Source organism: Halyomorpha halys, unplaced genomic scaffold (genome assembly GCF_000696795.3).
Source record: "Halyomorpha halys isolate HHAL.00 unplaced genomic scaffold, Hhal_1.1 Scaffold675.1, whole genome shotgun sequence".
Taxonomy (NCBI): Eukaryota; Metazoa; Arthropoda; class Insecta; order Hemiptera; family Pentatomidae; genus Halyomorpha; species Halyomorpha halys.
The window spans coordinates 875,505-897,410 of record NW_027111983.1 but is presented as its reverse complement, the minus strand read 5'-3'; the positions used below and the strand labels follow the sequence as shown (position 1 = coordinate 897,410).

Here is a 21,906-nt window from a genome sequence, read left to right as displayed (position 1 = left end):
GTAAAAATATGATATAGTTAGTCCTGTAGTTTAATATAGATAAAGATAGTAATAAAGATAAAAACGATTATAGAGATAGAAGTATGTAATAAAACTAAACTAAAAGTGAGAAAACGGAGGAATTATATATAACAAAATGTGGTGCTTTAATTACAGAGTATAAATAATGGTTTAGCTTAAGTAGACAAGCATATATTCAATTCTAAGTATAATTGTCTTTTATGACATTCTAAATTTATTTTACAGTCTTCAACATATGACTAAATGGAGAGAACTAAAATTATCAACTTGTAAGACATTATGCTATAAACACTGTATTTAATTTTTCTTTTACTATCATCATTAATATATTTTTGTTTAAATTATTTTTCCTTATATAAGTCACTTAGCGATAGCGGTGTGTCTCAGTGCTTAGGCACTTCCCGGGTTTCGATCCGGCTGTGACAAATAATTATTTATTCTGTTACTGTAGCCGTGAGTCAATCCTGTTGGTAGGTAGTCCTCTGGGGTACACCCAGCCTCATCACGCGGGTACTCTTAGTTGAGAAAAGGTCAGCACACGAGCGTGATTCTGACCAAATCACCTTTTTTCACAACCGTTGGACTAGTAACAGTACTTCCTTAGTAAGTACTGAACCTCTGACCCTCCATGGTTTGTAGTGGTACAGATTTGATTTAGTAACATTTAAGTCAGTTATATATTTTATTAATTCTTTAAGTATTAGTTACTTTTTTATTTCTTTCATTCATCAGTTTCATAACAATAATTATTATTTTGATCTCACAAGACCGATCTGGTAATAAAGTATTATAAAAAAAAAAACGTTGGTAATTTTTCTTAACTTTTTATTGCGATATAAAAAATAAATAAATAAATAAGTAGAAAACAAAATAAAAATGTTGACTTCTTCTTTCATATAAATATTGTTCCATACACCACCTGGCTTCAAGGTGTATCGTGTTCTATGAAGAGGAAAAAACTTTTTAATATTCTTGTGACGACCAGGAAGTTCCTGATAAATTTCTCAGAGAGATACTTCATCCAGCTTCTTTTCTGAATGTTACTTTACCGCTCACTGGCAGTTTGGACTGGGTCTACCTGCAGCTCATTGAGACAACAATGGCAGTCATTGAGAAGACGAGTGACCCAGGGGTACACCGCCGATACCCTCCCGTGTTGAGGCAGGGGTGCCGGTGATGTGGTGGGGGTCTCAGGAAAAAAACTTCCCTCGCCAGTCTAGGCCCGGCCCTTGCCCGGTTGTTAGGTGATATTATTGTGGTGCTGTTTCAGTGCTCTTATTCGTCGGCTTTGTGCTGGATTGCCCTTATCTCAGGTACTAGATAATCTTTATATCGTTAATTATATTTATTGTCTGCTATTAGCATAATAAAATTGTGAGATCTGTCTCTTGTCTGTATCTTTTTAACTCCTACAAGTTTTAAAGAGTATTTGTAATTTCAGACAAATAGTTAAAACATATTAATAACTATCAATTAGAATTATTGAGAAAAACTATTTGGATTATATTATAGCCATAGTTTTTTTTTTCGAATACAATTATGTAATAATAAACATTTTATTATTGTTTTATTTTATATATGCACATATTTAACATGTTAAATATGTGTATATATAAAATAAAATTGTTTTCTATTATTATAAGGTTTTATTTTAAACAATTGAGAGTATAATGAAGTGCAAATGGTTCCTCAATTATTTGTATTGCTATTTATTAGTATAAGTTTAATTATTGGTCTTAAATTAAGATTTTTATAACTGTACACAAAATTTATTTAATGCATGGATTCATGATGCTTTTATTTTATTTAAACAAAAAACCTTAAGTGATTTTTGTTTTCGTTAATTCTACAAAGTTATTGAACACAATCGTCATCTGTCAATGATATACAGCATACCGTCTCATTAATTTTATCAATTGATTTTTATCTCGATCCTCATTATAATATGAAATTATAATTTCGTTATTGAAACCGGCATTTTCAAACAACGTTCTATTTGTTTTTAATTCCATAAGATTTATGCTGTCAACATTTTGTTATGATATAATACTCATCATTTTATCAGCAATACATTTCTGAACTTATCAAGTGCTTTTGTTGACATTTCATTAGAACTTTAACAATACTGACGTTTAAAACTGTAAACTTGCGTCTTTTAATGTTTATTTCATTTTACCGATAGTTTAAGATTATTACTGTAATATCCCGCTCAGCAGGGTTTTCTGATTAACCGATGATAAAAAGAAAATTAATGAGTACTGAAAAAATACTGTTAATATAAGTATCACTTATCAAGTTTTGTATTTTATCTTAATTTTTACCGAATAAATAAGTCAAGAATATTATAATCAAATTAATATTTGAATTGATATAGGAATTTTTTTTAATATAAATTATTATAAGTATTATTTTAAATACGAATATTGAAATGAAATTGAATTGAAAATGAAATTGGAAAAAAAATTAGAGTCACTTAATATTCAGTCGTATTAGTCTTATGATTCAATTGGTCCAATATCAATCATTTAATAACCCCATTGTTTCGCTCTTTTTAGTATTTTATTTATTAATTTATTTTGCTTGTGACCATGACGTTTTTGCACAAGGATGGTGGCTTCAAAATCTTTCTTGTAACATCTATAAATAAGAAATTTAATAAATGTATATATTTTTTGTATAGGTTTTTAAAATTTTATTTCGGCCCTTAGACCTATGGAATTTTATGCTGTCTTAATCATTTTGTTCCACTATTGATATAGCTAACATAGAATATATTCTATGTATACTATAGATAGTATACATGTATAGTATTTACATATATAATACTATATATATATAGTATACATATATAATACTATATATAGTATTTTTTTAAATTACTTCTAATAATAATCCAAAATCCTACGTAAAATCCTTGATGCTCCTTATTACGTTACAAATAAACTCATCCAGAAAGACCTTAACATCTCATTCGTTGCAGATTTGGCCCAAAATAGATATGCGTCTTTTCATTCCAAACTCCTTACCCATCCTAACCCATTAATTCTTAATCTTTCATCCTTAACAATCCCTGATAATCCTCCGAGGCGTCTGAAAAGAAGATGGCCACGGCACCTTCTAATTTAAATTAATGCTTGAAGTACCACCAATTAGTGGTTCCTTCCCAAGATTTTCAAATGTAAATGAAACATACAACATATTTACTTATTGTATTTACTTGTACAGTTGTAAATCACATTAAATAAATAAATAAAAAAAAACTTCTAATAATTATCATTGAGATACCAATCGGTTTAATTGAATATGAATATTGCTACCCATAAATCAAAATATTATTTAGTATAGAAGAACTTTGCAAATGAGAAGGTTTATATAAATTAAAATTTTAAGTTCTTGTTTTCGTTTAAAATAACTTTCTTTTTATAGGTTTTTAAAATTCCATGTTCGCTCTTCCTTTTCCTATTGTTTGTCAAGTTTATTGTTTTTCTCCTGAAGCTGCTAATTTGTTTATTCTGTTTGTTTTTTTAAATAACAGAATTTAATTATCAATAGTTTTTTAACCGTGTCGTTGGGAAGCTCCCCTAAAACCAATTCCCGTGGATCCGGTTTCATAACCAACTGATTGTTCCATTGTTTATCAATTCACTTTGTTTATGAGCCCAAACACGATTATTTATTTTTTTTATATAACAATAGTAAAATTATATTTTTAAAACCCAAACTTCTCTTTAATGCTTTCTCTTTACTATTTTTGTTTTTCTCATACAGTTCAGCCCATTATAAAAGAGGTCTTTGAAATTAATGCATCGAAGTTTAAAATTGATTCTATTATAGATTATGCCCAAGTCGAAATCATTAAAAAATTATATTTTTATTTGAATCACTTTAACTATTTAACACCTTAGCATATTTGTTATCACACTTTCATTAAGAAAAACTACCTTCACTTTCAACTTTTCTGGTTGAGGTAGATTTTGTTCATGAAAGTCTGATAATATATAGGCTAATGTGCTAAATATTTATAGTAAATGAAATAAAAGTATAATTGTTAATAATTTAGATTAGAGCATAATAAATCGTGATAGAAACATGCAACATTTGTAAGATCTGCTTGAAGGTCTGAACGTTGGAGAAAAATAAAGATTGTTGAAAAATTGAAAGATAAGCTTGTGTTTTAAATTAATTACCTACTCTCAAACAATAAATTAATATGTAATAAATAATAAAATTATTATTTTGTTTCAGATTAAATATTGTTATAAGGTTAAATTTTTAATTTTTGTATTAATTATACTGACAATTTTCTTTTTAATGCTCAAATATTAAAGTAACTTTAACACTTTAATTAAATCAATAATAATTCTAGTGGCTTTGAATGTTTATTATTAAAATTGTCTAATGTAAATTATTAAATTAGGAACACCTAAATATTTTTAGACTGTCGTGTATTCATTTACATACAATTATTAAAAAATAAAAATAAATAAAAAAGTAAGCCAGTGTATCACCGATTTTATTAGTATACTCCCACGTGTGAATGTCCCTTCTGGAAGATGGTGCTTTAAAAAAAAAAAAACAAAGTTTTCTGGCTTAAATGGGTTGGATTTTTTCATTACTGTTTAAATTTAAATAACTAGCTATGTGTCTATTATTTATTTGTGGACTGCCTAATTTCACAAAGCTATTTATCTGAATCATTGATTATTTTAGAAATTTAATTTTAATTATATGTATAGTAGGTGCTAATAGTAAAATAAATTATTTTAGTAATTTATTTTTAATTATATTAATAATCAGGTGTTAAAAATAAGATAAATTTTTTTAGTAATTTTTTAAAAAATTATATTTATAATCGGGTATTTATACTATGATGAATTATTTTAGTAATTTATCTTTAATTATATTTATTATCAGGAGTAAAGACTCAAATAAATTATTTTATTAATTTATAATCAGGTGTTAATATTTGTATCTTTGCTGACCACACCCGACCATGTTCTTATATATTTATAATGGTTTGATGATGGTCTTTTTTTATTTTTTTTTATTGACGTATATTTGGATAACGTTTATTAAAAACAAGAATTATAAATCATGTAAACCCACCGATTTTATAGCTCCAAAGGGTTTGTAATCTGATATTGCACAAACAACTCTTGGTATAACCGAGTGTTAACTTGATAAACCACTTTAACAATGAGATAAATATTTTTTAACTAACGTAGTTTTGTTAATTAAACGTTGGTTTCTACTTCCATGCCGAAAAAACTGATATGGAAAATTTATTGGCAGTATGGCTATGGACCATGGTTTGACAAGTTCTTCGTAGCTAATAAAAACAATAAAATCTATTTCATAAGTCACTAGGTAAAGAATGACCACATCGTCTCCCATGAACTCTGTAAGGTCGAGTAAATTCCTGACACGTATTTATGCGCAATCATTATATAATTTTTTTTTATATCACTTAAAACCATATACTAAATAAAGGAAAAATTATTTCAGAAAAATATACTTTTGCGCGTTGTTATTATCTTTTAGTACTATAAATAAAATATGTTTGACGTTTTAATGTTTACAAGATAAGACAATATTGTAATAATGCATCGTATTGCATATTGCACAAATGCTATAACGCATTTTCTGATGTAATGTTTAATCTATTTTAAGATTGAACGCTTTAGAATAATATACAGGCATCAAAATTAGGCTTTAGAGCCTTAGAGTAAAATAAAAAGTGAAAAAATGAAATTATAAAACGTCATAAAATATAATAAAATAATGAATTTGAAAAGATAAAAATGAACAGCAATAATTAACAGAATATATAAAATAAGAATAGAGCAAATACAGTAAAATCATATGTCATATTTTAAAACATAAGATGACAAACACTTCTGATAATAAATAATAGAAAACTAAAATGATCAAAAAATAAAATATGATTAAACTAAAAATTCTAAATGAAAAGGTACAATATCTGCTAATATACATATTTACAAGAATAAAAGAAAATCTGAAACATTAATTACAGAGAATATATACATAGGTACTTAATAGGAATTATTAAAGATCGTAGAGGTATGGGTACCATTTGAAGTCCTTAGGTTTACTATAGTTTTCAATTTATCAAATTTATATCTGGAACCTTGAATTTTTAATAAATAAATTTAAAAAAATATATGTATGGAAGAAATAAATATAGAATCGCTCTAGCATATTTGTACTAGTTGCATAAATGGTCTTTATAGTTAAATTATGCTCTTGTGAAAAAAAAAAAAAAAAAACGATATAAAGGAAAAATATAACAGCTAAATTACGAGGATAAAGATATTCCGCATTGTTAAAAATTTAACAAGATACATACTTGTCGCTTTGTAAGTAATATTTCACCTATACGTATATAAAGTTTCCCTGTTTTTCCCATTGTACATTGTGTCATTTCATCATTATGCTAAGGTTGCAGCGGTATTAACGTTTTGTTTTACATAACGATGCGTACCTAAAGCAAGTCACTAACAAAGGTGATAAGTACCTTTGCGAACTGTCTTACAAGCGCATGTTCCTGCAGGAGTGACACTTGTAGTGCATTGTTTTGGACCACTCATACACCCCTTTCTTTCGCAGTTTTTCATCCATCTACCAGTTCCTCAACTTTGGTTCTGCTGGGGTTTGACTGTAACTTTTTTTTTTTTTAAATTATATAAACATGTAAATTTATATTTAATAATATTTTAACGTATTTAAAAATTAATATTATGAGCGTGGCATTAAAGCTCAAATCCATTTACCACAATTCTTACGCGGCATAGGATTCTCCAATTATTATGTTGTGGAGGCCGGTATTCCTCAAGGCTGCATCCTGGGTCCAGTTGTCTACATTCCATTTATCACTGATATCACGGTAAATTCCTCCCCGGCAACTTCTGCTGATAATACGAAGTTATATTCATTAAAGATATGAAGTGACAAAAAACCTACCAGGGTATCATTCCCTAATTGAGCAGCAGTGAAACAATTTATTCATTAAAGTCAACTAATCAGAGTGCATGAATGTAGCATCCGACGCAGATCCTTTGAGTGAATCCTCATTAATTCTACCACTTCCCTTCTATGACAGTCCGGTATCTAAGCCTCATACTAGACAAGAGATTAGTATGGGAACCTACACACGATACTTAAAATACAAGAGCTTAACCGATTGTTTGGACAGTTATATGAACTGCTGAACAGAAACTCACCTTTTAACTAAAAACGAACTATTAATGTACACCATACTGGAATCAATCTGGACCTACGGACTTGAACTGTGGGAAACAATGGTCTTTACTTCAAATGTTACTGTGTTACATTGTAATGTATTTTTTAAGCGTCTTCCGTTTTTTAAATAATAAAAATGATGAGACTCGCCAAATTATTTTCTTTAAACTAAGATCATAAATTGGAATGGACTAAAATGAAATGCTGAACAACGCACTCCAGTGCTCCTCGAACATTTGTTATTTACATCTATTGTTCGCTTTATCAATAAAGATTTGTGGGTCACACTGTCTTAGATCTACCCACTTGACTCCTAACTTTTTACCAGCTTAGGGAAAAAAAGGAGGGTTTTGGAGCGTGATGCTGAACTGCATTTTCCCGGTGCAACCGACCAGTAAATTAATTGAGAACAAGTATCTCTGTCTTCTAAGTGAATCTTATATTTGTTATTATAATATTATGACTGTATTATTATTATTTATTTGTCTTTAAGTGAGTATGTTCCATCTGAGTAAAATTCTATGTTTTTTAATATTCCGTATTCACTTTTATTTTTAATGCCGTACTAAATTTTTCCTTGAAACAATGGGTATCTATATATTGCGTATTAAATTCAATGTTGAATAAAAAGGAGAAATGGTACAGACGCTGTGAGAGTAATAATATTTTGTCATATCTTACGTAAGTTTTATTTTCTGGTGTATAAAACGGTTATAGGCTATTGAGAAGATTAGTGGCAAAACTACTAAAATTTGCTTTTCTAATTAAAACAACCAAACATCCTAGATTGATTCCACTTTCATGCGTACAATGGCGAAAGTTTATTTTAACACCTCGGCAGTAGAGTGCGAAATACGCCATTTCAAAAGATAAATCAGTGGAGAAGATGGTTAGGGATGGACGCAAAAAAACACAAAAAAAAAAACACTCCTAAACAAAAACGTATTTATTCGTGCCGACGTTTCGTTCGATCTGAGTTTCAGGTCTTCATCAGAGCTATAAAACAAAAAGAAATAATAACCTAACAAATTGGGAAGTATACTTAACAATGAATTGAAAATAAAAAATAGTTGATTAATAACCAGGGAATTAGACAGTAGCAGATTGATAACAATGAAAGATGAAATATATATATATATTTGTGTTTTTTTTTTTTTTGGTCACTTATTCGGTATATTAACACTACGGTCAGCTTCTTGTTTATTATCTACACTTGATAATAAAATAAATTGCTGGCTCAATGGTAGTGACAGCGCATGTTGTTTTAGTAGGTCATCTGGTAATGTTTAGGAAACTGGATAAAAATTATAGATTTTTAATTTGATTTAGTTTATTGTTTTGTAAAAGTTTAAAACACTAGTTTTTGCTTACGACGGATTTCAGACTTGAGCCGCGTGTGATTCTCAACAGAAGTACCATCACGTTACATATGCTAAACTATAAAAAATGTTATCTTTGAAAAATTATTTAAAAAATTTCTGGTTTATTATTTTATATTTTTAGAAATTAACTATAGTATGGGGGTCGTTCAAGTTATTTTATAGAATACGGGGAACAATTTATTTTGAAATAAAAATTCAAGAAAAAAAGAAATAAAATAAAAACATCACGTTTTCAGTTAATTTTTTTTTAAATTGCAGGATCATGATCTCCTGTACTGGGACATTTCCACAAGCAACCCAGACTACTTTTATAATGTTAGCTACATAGAACGTTATTTCATCTAATAATATAAACTAAAGTATAGATAATATTCATATGTCTACAAAATGGAACTTTTGGAAATTTGATTTAATAATTTCGGCTGATCTGTATGTTTGTTGGTATAGTGAATTAAAAAATGACCTTAATTTTCTTCCAACACTTCCAGATTTTTTGCAAATTCATGATATGTAATACCAGTTTAGCGCCACAAAAATAAATAAAATCTTTCATAGCACCTAGAGTACTCAAGCAATAAACTTAGGCTTGAGTACCACAGGTGCTATGAACGATTTCTCGATTTTTTGCCACACAACTAGTACATATTACATAACGTGAACTAGCTAAAAAATTGGACGTAAAATTTTTCAACAAACCAGAAAACACAAAGATCAGTTAAAATTATCAGTTAAATTTTTTGGTTGGAGACCTGAGTTATAGTACTTATTATTTGCTTGGTTGTAACTTATCTGTAGCGTTCTTCCTAGCTCATTTCCGTTGATTTGGCTTGACTATCTGAGCTGACTATCATGGAATGGGTATTTCTTTGCCATTGAGACGTGACAATGGTGCCAATGGGATAATTTATTGTTGAAGGATTTCTACTATGTACCAATCTGCATTTAGAGAAGGTTTATGGCCAGTTCGTAACCCTGGCTTTAATCCAATGCGAGATATCCAGGCAAGTGAGAAGACGCAACTCTCATGTTAATTACCTAATGCAATTTAATTTTAACTATGAGTAATTGACTAGAGCCAAGTTTATTACTTTCTTATTAATTGTTTTTGGAATGTAGCGTGTATTGTTTTTTATTTAATAAAAATATAGGAATTCATAAAAAATTGAAAATTAAAATAATTTTATGGTACATATCGTATTCATTAATTTTTCGCTGAGAACCGGCTTACCTACATTAATAGAAAATTTTAATGTTGCAAAAAACTTGGATCCTATCTGAGTATAAAATAGCATAACTAAACAATTTTCTGATTGTAGGAAGATAATCTGGATGGTTGTCAGTAAAGGTACAAAATAGTAGAAAACTGACTATTTATGTCATGAGAGCTTAAGTTGAAGAATATAAATAAATAGAAAACTAATTAATAATAAAATACAGCCATGTGCGATAGAATTGAAAGTTTAGAAGTAGAATAATAAACAGAAAAATACCTGTTAGAAATGAATTTTGGATTAGATTTGAAATTGAGATAGAAATTATTCCCTGAAAAAACACTTCAAAGTGTGGCAAAACATTGTTTTACATTAAATTTTTTTTTTTGCTATCTAGTACTTTTATTGACCGTTTCACCGGCTATCTTCTTACAATCTACTTCATACGGTCAACTATCATCTTTCCATATAAACAATTTTCAGTTAGAACATATTCCGAATTAAATGCTGAATTTCTGACTCCTAGTATTATTAGATAATTTATTTAATCGGTTTTATCGGCCATATTTCAATTATGGAATCGTAAGATAAAAAGTGAGTACCTAATCCTTCAACGTTTTCGAAAAATCCGGTGTTGATAGATACTGACCCAGATTATGGTTGGTAAAGGAACACTGCTTCCTCACAAAGAACTGAACCCAAAACCCTTCATAAGTTGTGGATTAATTTTTTTTGCAGATTTAATTACATTGATTATTAGCTCTTTGCATTAATTATTTTAAAAAAATACATGCTGCTATGGTTATGTATGCTATAATATGCCCCTGTTGATATTGTTTTATATAATTTAATTTTTCTATATTTTTAGTAATTTAATTTGAATTGTATTTGTAATGAAAATATGTTGTAATAGTTTATTTTAACTGAAATTTATCTATGTATAATAATATATATAGTTTATTTCTTATATCTGCATAATATATGTAAAAATTGTTGGTATCAGTCTTAAAGTAGGGAACCAAATAAATATCACAGTTATGAAACAAATATTAAGGTTAATTAGGTTAATAATATAATGGTATATTTGCAGGGTTTAGATAACCTAAGGGTAAAGAGCTCCAGCTGTAAAAATTAAGGATATTTTTATTAAAACCTCTATTAGAAGAATCTTATCTCATCATTAAAATACATATTACTAAAAATTTCCTAGTAGTTAATCGCAAAAAGGAACACCTACATATGTAATAAAAATAAAACAAGTTAACATTATAGGTTTAAAAAATATGAAAATAACCACTGTAAGTTATCAAGAGTTATAACCCTTTCGCATGTGGTCGTCTATCAAAGTTCATTCCTGAAATGTTAAAATGGCCTCATGTCAGCGCCTCAAACTGGTTTAAAACTTTCCCTAATGCCAAATTTAGACGTAAGTAAAATCAATGTTCTACATTGCGATATTGATTCGAATTTTATAATTTATACAATTATAATTATTTTTGCAATGTCTCAAAACACAAAGGAAAGGTGTAAACGGTATACTTGAATATTTTCATGAAGGGTATATTTCAGAACACTACATATCTCAACCGTGTTTATATTTTTGTAAAAAGATCAATTGTTTAGTTATATAAATGATAAGTAATATACAACTTAGTTTATATAAATAGTAAAACATCTGTTTATTGACTTATAGATATTCATAACGTCAGACTCTGAAACGATAAAATATCTTATTTTAATCCCCCGTTAAATGCTTCCCTCATAAAAGAACCAAACACGTTTTGCTAAGCTTATATTGTTCATATATTTTTCTCTTCTATTTATTTATTTAATTATTATGAATAATTTTTTTAGAAATTATAAACTTTATTTTTATAAATTAAAATAGGTTTATCTGTGTAGGTTTTTACTTAAATTTTGCCTTCTTTAATCACTTAATATTTTGTAAAATTCAAAATAAAATAAAATTTTATTTATATTCTAGCTGACCCGGCAATGCTTCGCTTTTGCTTGATTTGAATCACTGTATACTAGATTAAATGAAGAAAATTGAAAGTTTGATATAAATTTAGTTGAAATCAAACATTTACGCACATATTATATTTTTTCTATCTTGGCTTCAAATTCTATAAAGAAATTTTAAAAAACATAAGCGAAACGTAAGCATAATTTGTAAATTATTGTCCGATTCCAAATATATTTTTTTGTAGGGAATTAATTACCTTATTCAAATAACAGCTCTAAAATCTAATTTACATTAAGTTTAACAAACATTATGTTTTTATGTGTTATATATTGGTAGGGAATATCGAAAATTCCATTAGGTAATTTTTTTCTTTGCTTAGGTAACCTCATTACCTATAATTTTTTGTCATTTACAATAAATGAAAAATGAATAATTTTGAGTTATGCTCTGTTAATGTTTAATTTTGATCATAACTTTTTTTCTACTGGATAAATACAGGATTGTAGTAGCTAAGAACCTTCCCAAGAAAACTGAACGTTTTTAAAAACACCGTGTGTGTTAATCGGTCCAGAATTTTTGGAGATCTTAGATAAATAACAAAACAAACACATCACTTAATATTGTTTAATGATGTGGATGAGTTATCCGTAATCTCGTAAAATAATACTTTTGTTATTGTAAATAAAGTTTTGTTATTATTGCTATGTCTTATGTTGGAAAAGGTTTGGCATATGACGTATTGGCATAGTAATAAATTATAAATGAAGATTTGAGTCTTTCTTGGATCACTTTATGTAGGATTTCTCGTCTCTTTTTACTTTCTTTTTGTTAATTCAATTTTTTTTTCATTTTAGTTTTGCCGGATGTTCAAAATTTTTTATAGGGGTTACTTTACTACCTAGATTCTTTTGTTCTATTGAGATGCAACGTGTGTCTGTCGACGCAAAATAAAATAGAGGATATTTCCTGTATTGTTTTCCATTGTCATATTTTTTTAAGTATCTATTATTTATATCTCACCTACAGTATTTCTGTATTTTATTTTCATATTAAATAATCCTCTGAGTGAGATTTTTTGTAGAGAATTTTATGAGTTATTTTTTTCCAGGGTATACCTACTACAAACGAGATTATATTTTTACATTCATTTATCGGTATATGAAATATATAGTAAGGAGAAGTATTGAGATCGTCTCGCAAGATGGTTCATATATCTGTATTTTATCTCCCTAGCTTAAAAATGAAAAGACTTACGAAACTGAAATTACATATTTAAGGCAGGTATAGGCCTGGGGTGCGACAGCAACTTTTTTGTTTAAATAAAATAAATTTTATCCAATTTTAGTCTCAAAAGAATTTAAATTTCTTTATATGTTTCGACGTTTCGGCCATCCTCAAGGACAATCTTAATACTATAATTTACTTAATCTTAATCTTTTTTACACTATACTTTATACCGCAATACTCGCTCACGGCCTTCAGACTTATATGTAAATCTTATAATTTGGTAGATCTTTCCTCATCCTTTTCATAATTTGTTTCAAAAATTGTTCTTCCCTATGGAATTCTATTCCCTCTTTCATTCGTAGTTCTAATACCCTTCAAATCCCGTATCTTCGACTGCCTTCTGTCCACCCACTTCCGGAAGAATAACAATTGAAAGTTTTAAACAAGATTTAAATATTTTCTGTATTTAATTTTTCAGATTTTCGTTTATACTTTTAGATATGTATATTAGCAGAAATTGTACCTTTTCATTTATTATTTTTTGTTTAATTATAAATATAAAGCATTTGATTTTTTATAATTTTATTTTTTGGCTTTTTATTTATTATCAGACGTTTGTCATCTTATGTTTTATGATATGACATATAGTTTTATTTTATTTGTACTATTTTTATTTTATATATTCTGTTTATTATTGTTGTCCATTTTTATCTTTTTAAATTCATTGTTTTATTATATTTGTTGACGTCTTATAATTTCATTTTTATATTGTACTTTATATTATTTGTATATTGTACTTTATATATATATAACTCAACAAGAGTTGTGATAAATCATAGTAGTGATGGTTGACTGTGATTTTAGGATGGCCGAATTGGCCTAAACGTCGGACTTATAAAGAATATAAATATAAATGGTTTTGAGAATAAAATTGAATGATATTTATTTTATTCAAACAATAATAACCAGTCTAAAAAAAGTGTAAAGATTATAAATTAAGCAACTTTTTCGATAAAATTGACCAAACGGAAGTGCCACTTTGTAGAATCGTTTTCTACTATCTATATATAAAATATCTTATTTTTTCTAATACGGTTGAAACCATTTTGATTAAACGCGGCATGTCAATGTACAATTAAATGATATCTAATATCAGATAGGTGGTTTCTTCATTGAAATTGAAACGAATTTTTAAAAAAAGTTCCTCTCAAGTACCTTTAAATTGTGTTTATATGAAAAAAAAAAAGTTCTCATCTCAAAAGTTACATAAAAAAAAGTGTTTGGACACATACAAAATATTAAAGAATAAATAATATAAAGAATTTTATGGATAACTAAAAGAGAGAAAAAAAAAATGAAAAATAAGGAAATACGATTGGAACGGGAAAAACTGTGACTGCATGATCTTCCCCCATTGCATTACGGCTTGTTATCTTTTGTTAAACTGTTGTATTGTTGGTTTGAACAAAATTTATATTGGATATTCCCATCTCGAGAAATTTTAAAATACGAATTTTTATAGCAACAGAATAATAAAAATATTTTGTTTATAATATTAACTTTCCCTGTTCTTTAGATTTATTTTTTTTCGAAAAAGCCATAAAATGGATTGATTCTTTAGCTTTCCGTCATTCAGAAAGCCATAATGAAGCCTTGCAAAGTGGGGCGAAATATTGACTTACTATAAATAATTTATTTCTATTTGAAAAATAGCTTCAATTTCAACTTTGGGACGTATGTGGAATGATATCGAAAGTTCTATGATGCTTGACTTTAGTTAGTTTGTTCAGAAGGATTTCACATGATAATAATATGAATTTTACTTATCTGTATTTCGTGAGTCATCTGAAGGGTACTAAACAATCTTCTTACTATGATTATGAACCTATACAAGTGTGATTTTTTTTTGTATAATTTAAAAAAAAAATGAGACGACTTTTGTTTAAAGTAATTCGTACCTGTATAATTTGAGTTGCTTAGTTGAAAACAGCAGACCTTGAAAAAGCATGTGATTGGGTACGACACAAACAGTTATGGGCTGGAATTGATATTGACTTCCTGCGCGTCATCAAGGAAATATTAAGAGATAACATAGATACTAGATAAATATGGGCTCACAATTATCGATAGGGCACATGTTCCTCATTCTATTTAAACTATACATTGACTCATGCCTAAACTATAGAACGAGGAAATACCGAAAAATGGGTATGTAAAGGGAAAAAACCTTTGCCACCCATTATTTTCTGATCGCCAGTTGTTAATTGTACAAGATGAGGAATGTATTAGTTACCCGTTCAGAAAAATAGTTGACCAGTTAAACCTAAGAGGTTTTAAGCGAAATTTCAATAATATATAATATGTATGTACAGAGAGCGAAGAGAGCACCGACCCAACATTAGGGAAGCTGAGTAAGTGGAATAATTCCGTTAAACGGGATCCATAATACAAAATGACAGTAGAATGGACGCAGAACTAGAAAAAAAAATTTCCGTACTACAGAGCAGTAATATTTTAATATATATTAACAAAAAAACTGATAGTATAGTTGGAATGTGTAATGTTAGTATGGATCAAATAAAATAAGTTTCAGAAGAACGGATGCATAATAACAGGACATGAAGCTTAGAGATGAATTAGTAGGTTGAGGGTGAAAGAAGGAAAGGAAAACCTCTCCTCCTTCCGAAGTTGGAAAGATGATGTGGCAGAAAGGAGGATAGTTGCGGACTGGGTCGGCATAGATTGGGGATTATGATGAGACGAGGCTGAGAAAATATTCATAGTGAAGAAATATTTTATTAATAAAAAGTTTCTGATTACACTCGCACCAATTTTTTTTTCTTGAAAATTAGTCTACAAAACCCGAAAGTTTATTGAAAACCTTAAAAATGGCCGAAGTCACTTTGGTTGACCAGTGTATGTTATCTGTAAAACTACTGAATTATAAAAATAAATATATCTTGTGTTACGGTGCATCATTTGACCTCATTGCTCAAGATCTTAGCTGCGTGAAACAGGAGGACGACATATAACTCTGGATTAAACTTGCATACGGGTATGACCTGAGTAACTCTTTATAAGGCTGAAGAACGGGTTGAATAACTTCCCTAGGAGGTTTATTCCCAGGCAGAGCGAGTAGTAGTACTATGTAAATTTTTTTTCTGTCTTTTTGCAAAGATATGCTGAATTTACACTATATTTTCGTTGGTTAGGATTGGTGTGCTAACAAGTAAAATTAAATTTTTAAAATTATTATTTGTTGCTCTATATGGTTTGTAAACTGTCTACGATGCTAAACATATATGATATGTTTACACATTTGAAATATGTGTTCGATTTATCTTTATTTATATTTTTTATGTTTATATCCTACACATTGAATTTGAATTTCATACATCGAATAAACAAAACCTCTGTTTATTACTTATAAAATTTACTTTTGTGGAAACCAGAACGATATTTTAGATTATAAGTTAAATTGTCGCTATTTTTTCTATTTTTACTAAATAACACAAAACTAAGAAATTGAAAGAATAGCTACTATGCTATTTCGAGGTCGATATAATTTGCTACGGTTTGAATCCAAAATGAGCATTGTACAACGAATTGTTTCCAAGATTTTCATGCAAGGTGCATTCTATGACCATTTCTCCCAAAAGTAAAAAAAATATTTTATAAGTATAAACTGATTTTTATTTTTTAAATTTAAAGTCTCTGTTATAAATAATCTATAATTTGTAAGAAATATGACTATAGGTATAAACCAAGTTTTCCAAACAGTTGATCTGCGATACTCGGGTCCAAAATTTGGGGGGATATTATTTTTACAAATGTAATAATAAATTAATGAAAATCATATTTCAAGGAATGTTTAGTGATTAGAATAGTTGTATTCAGAAATACACAATATTGTTGCAAGGTAGGCCATGACAGATTTATGACTTTAATGATGAAAGTACACGGCTGTTTTGAAACACAATAAAATGTTTTGACGTTTTTAGAAGTAATTAATATATGTGTTGTGAAATCTTTATAGGAGTAGTTTTACGTTTTAGCACCTTCTGCCTATAGGTATTCATTATAAGTATCAGTAACTATTTATAAGGAAAATTACATTCAACGATGTTAAAAATTTAGAAGGTTCTTGAAACAGTTATTGAATGAGCGGGTCCTAGAAAAAAAAAATGTTCGCAATCTCTAACATAAACTTGCCTATATGCAGTTATATTGCTTCTATTTTGGCACTGAATAATATTTCTTAAAAATACCTCGCATACAGCGGCTAGACCCAGCCAACAGTAACCGCACGATATAAAATTACCGCTGGATCTGGTACTGAGATTGTCGATCCAGATTGGTTCTGTAAAGGGAATCTATAAACGGTCGGCTGGTGGTCTTAGCGTTTCCCACGATACCATCCTAAGCAGCATATTCAATTACCGCATCCTCACGATCCCCAGCCCTGGGGTAAATATTGTTACTCATCCATTACAATATGGAATGGGTTCATTTCGCGCCTTTGCAGTTCACAGTGTCTGGATGATACGTACTAATGTTGGAGTGATACCAGATTTCATCTTTCATCCTTAAAACTTGTCGATGATGGTGGTCATAGTGGTCCAAGAGGCGAAATATTCGAATTTTCAAAACTTTTGTCACAAAAAGAACTTTGTATTTGAATACATAAGAGTTGAGTATAGCATGTCCATGATGTAGAAACATAATTCTGGGTAGAGACGTAGTCCAGTCAACTAGAGATCAACGAAACCAATAAGAAATTTCTGCAGGAACTTTTTTAAAGTAGTCCTGAAAATTAGTCTTTTATATTTTTTGAGGTTTTGATTACGGATCTAAATTTTGTGACCTTCACTTTTTTTTTTTTTGTTGTGGCCTCTTTAGCGTCCTCATTTGGCTAGAATACATTCCTTCTCATAAGGTTACTCGCGTTCAATTTAAAATGCTTGTATTTTTAAGCTAACATTAATTAAAAAACATTAGAGTCGAAATTGTAGGGAATTCCAGTTCGAAATACTAAATTCCCGTTTTTCCACATGTGAATCCTTATCCATGGAGCTATGTGTTGCCAAAATTTAATAATTCCGATGGGAGAGCCCTCCAAAGGAGTGAAAGAAAGTATTTAAAACTTCTCAAAAATGGTCAGTAACAATTGTAATATTAATTTTGTTGAATAGGTTAATTTTCGAGCTATGATGTCTATCTACATTTGCACATACGAATGAACGAGCCTAAACGCAATTGGCCTGAAAAGCTTTCCTTCATTCGCCAAGTTGTGTAGTAGAAGAAATAAAGAAAAGACACGATCAGTGACTATAAGTAATATATTTTCTTTTCTTTATTAACGGTCTTCATTTGTATTATGTTTAAAATATTTTTTTGATTACTGTTATATTTTTTTCGCATCAACAAAAAACTGATTAATTTGATTTTTTTTTCTTTTGTCATAAATGTAAAAATGAAAAAAAAAATGAGTTAACAATAACTTTTGTAATTTGCTTTTAGTAAGCATGCGTGCTTTGATGGCACGTTCCATTAAATTAATAGTCGTAGCTCTTAATTAATTAAGGTTTTATTTTTGGGCACTTTTTTTTACCCAGAATTTTGGGTTTGTAAGGAAAACCAATTTTTTTTTTTTTCAAAAATAGCTTAGTGTGTTAATTACGTATGAAAAAATCATTCATCTCATATGTATATCGACGTGTACGAGCTGGAATTTTGGCATTTAACCCTATTTTTCAACATATTTTTTCAAATTTTAAATTACTTTAGCTAATCTGTAGTATAAAATACATTTTAAAACTTTTTATTGTTTAGGGTTTGCTCTCAATTATTTATTCTAATTGTGTAACTCCGCTTCGGTATTAACTAGTATTTCGTTTAATGAACTACGTTCTCGTGAATGTAAAGCGAATTTTTAAAATATAATTATGTTTGTTACTTCCCCTTGTCATATTAAATCAGAGTACAATGAAGTAAAAATTTTTTTTGGACCTAATATATAGATTTCCATCTCAAAGAGTCTTGGACATTCAATTAGATTTTTAATTTAATTCCGTTAATTATTATTTTTCTTATCTCTATTAGCCGTAATAGATCATAATGTAAAGTTATGTGTTGGGAAGTCGTTCCTGTAATTATTTTTTATTTTATTACTTTTTCTTAATATTAGTGAGCGGCTTTCACCTCATTTCACTATGACATCTATACGTGAACGTGTGACTTACAATTCGATTTATTGTTGTATTTCTTATGGTTTAGTACCTTGATGTTTATTTATTTTTTTATTATAATGTTTACATTTGGATTTGTTGTAACGTTACTTTAGAGGCTGTAAGAGACAGAGACAGCAGCCGAGTTTCTTCTGCTTTTGAGAGAAATCAAACAAAAAAACCTTTTGGTGAGAACAATAGCCGCAGTAATATAATTAGTTCAGGTTACGTAAATTTTTAATGGTTTTTATCTTGTGTTTTCTCCCTTTGATTAAAAGAAAAAAAAGGAGTCCTTGTGTGTGTTGTGGCGAGAGTGACAATATGTTCTTACTGACTAGAAAGCTCTATTTTATATCATCGAATATAAAATATAATATTTATATAAGATTGAATTTTTTTTAAAAACAAAAATAATTATTGTTTTCAATTCTTGACCGAAGATTCAATCTCTTTTCTTCTTAGGTTTGTACAAAATTAATTATTTATTTTAGTTTTTCTTGAGCATTCACAGTTTGTCTAAGTAATCTGTAATTCATAGAAATTGTATCAAAGCTTTTTATTTGTCAGGATTTTTCAACAGTTTCCAGAATAGTACATGTAATATTGCCCGTTGCCCAATACCTACCTTTCTCTTTTGCAAATGTATAGAAGAAATTAAGAAGTATATTTGTTTGCTAAAATGTACATTATGTTCATAATCATTTGCTCAATGATATATTATTATAAAATTAATACTGAAAATGCAAAGACCGACTTTATGGATTTAGTCTTTTTGTCAATTAAAAAATCAATATTTTTGGTTATTTTATATTTGTATAAATATTATAAATATCCATAAAGAATATTTTTATAAATACAAGTTTTCTCTCTGAAAGTCGTCTGAAAATGCGATTTTTATATATATTTTAGAAATTAGTTATTTTATTGATATGTTTGGAGAAACAATTTTTTAAGGGTTTTAATTTGGAATACAGATAAAAGATTTTTTTATGTTATTCAAGGTGTTGCATTACAGATTTTAATCAACATTTTTGGTAATAGAAACTCAAGTAAAATAATTTCTTCCAAAAACAGATAGCATAATACTAGTTATTTTATTGTTTTTGTAAAGAGATTCTTTTTCCCTACGGATGATCTACTATTAACTGTTAATTAAATAAATAAAAATAGCAGACGAGTCACTGTTTTAAAACTTAAATTAAAAAACAAAACAAAAAAAGAGAAATACTAAGCACGTGTGGCCATGCTAAAAGCTAAAATACTATATCTAATTTTAATTTTAAGGAGAGTGAATCTTAGGAAAAAATGCAATTGAATTATTGCAAGGCCAAATAATAAAAACATATGTAGTCATTGAAGATGGCGAAATTGCTCAGCTCATGTAATTATATCTTTGATTTATTCACTATTCCTTATTATGATTGTGTTGATTAGTTTTATATTTTTCTTCTAATAGCTTCATTGTTTTGATAGAAACATAAATCTGTACCGCTTCTACCCATGAAGGGTCACGGATACTGACTTTGTAAGTACTGTTACTAGACCAACCGTTGTGCAAGGAGGTTATTAGGTCAGAATCATGCTTTACCGTCAAATTAAGGGTAGCCACCATGAGGTTAGGTGGGCCCCACAGGGCTGACTCACGTCTACAATGAAACAGAAAATAATTATCTGTCGCAGCCGGATTCGAACCCGGATCCTTGAAGTATTTAATAAAATAAATCTAATCTTTCGAGTTTTAATAAGTATATCCTAAATGCAATTATTCTGTATAATCACCGTGAAACCTTGCTTGTTGTGCCTATATATAATCAACTGTCAAAACGAGCTAGAGACTGTTGACGTAACGGACGATAATGAAGTTTGATTAATGTTTAATTATATCCCCGCACGGGTTTTTCACATAATCAGTGTCAATATTTTCTGAACGTCTGGTATATCGGTTTTTTACGGAATAAAGAAAAAAAACTGTTGATATAGACTGGTGACAAATAGTACTAACCCGTGGCTAAATTTGATTAGACCGCTAAATTAGGCCTCAGATTGTATTGTATTGCCACAGTAACGTGTTAGCTTTTCTTGGCTTCCGTTGTTTATACTTTCTTAATCAGTTTTAGGCCGAGAAAGTCGTATTCTCGATCATTATTTCACTAGTTTTTAATCTGCGGGATTGTATTAGTCTAAGGGTATCGATGTAATAGAAATGGGAGGAGATATCGAATCAACATGCGGTATTGTTGGGTGACGATGTGGTCAGCGCTGTGCTCCAATCGCCTGAAGCTGTCTAAGGGTTCCCATCTTGACATTGGCTGTTAATCTTCACTCAAGAGCGAATTTAGGATTGCCGATTGCACGAATAGTCGAGGTTGGTATATCAATGTTATTTCAGCTGGTAATAACTAATTAAAAACTATTTATATATGTATATATAGTTGACCGTAAAAATTGATAGATAGTCAGGGTTGCGGTCACAAGTGAAACGAAAATAGTTTACAACTATTTTATTTTCCAACGTTTCGCCCCACTTTGCAGGGCTTCATCAGGGCTAAAAAGATACAAAATGAAACTAAGTTAAGATAAAATGATAGAAATAAAAATAAAAGGATACAATG

At 28.9% G+C, this 21,906-nt stretch overlaps 1 protein-coding gene across 1 annotated transcript in view; it reads left to right on the top strand.

The window, feature by feature from the left end:
• The first annotated feature begins 1,211 nt into the window (after positions 1-1,211).
• Positions 1,212-21,906, top strand: part of DAAM (disheveled-associated activator of morphogenesis-like protein) — a 297,495-nt gene continuing 276,800 nt past the window's right edge. The window contains exon 1 of the mRNA XM_067049899.1: positions 1,212-1,334. The gene's annotated coding sequence lies outside the window, so the exon portion shown is untranslated. The remainder of the gene's footprint in view (positions 1,335-21,906) is intronic.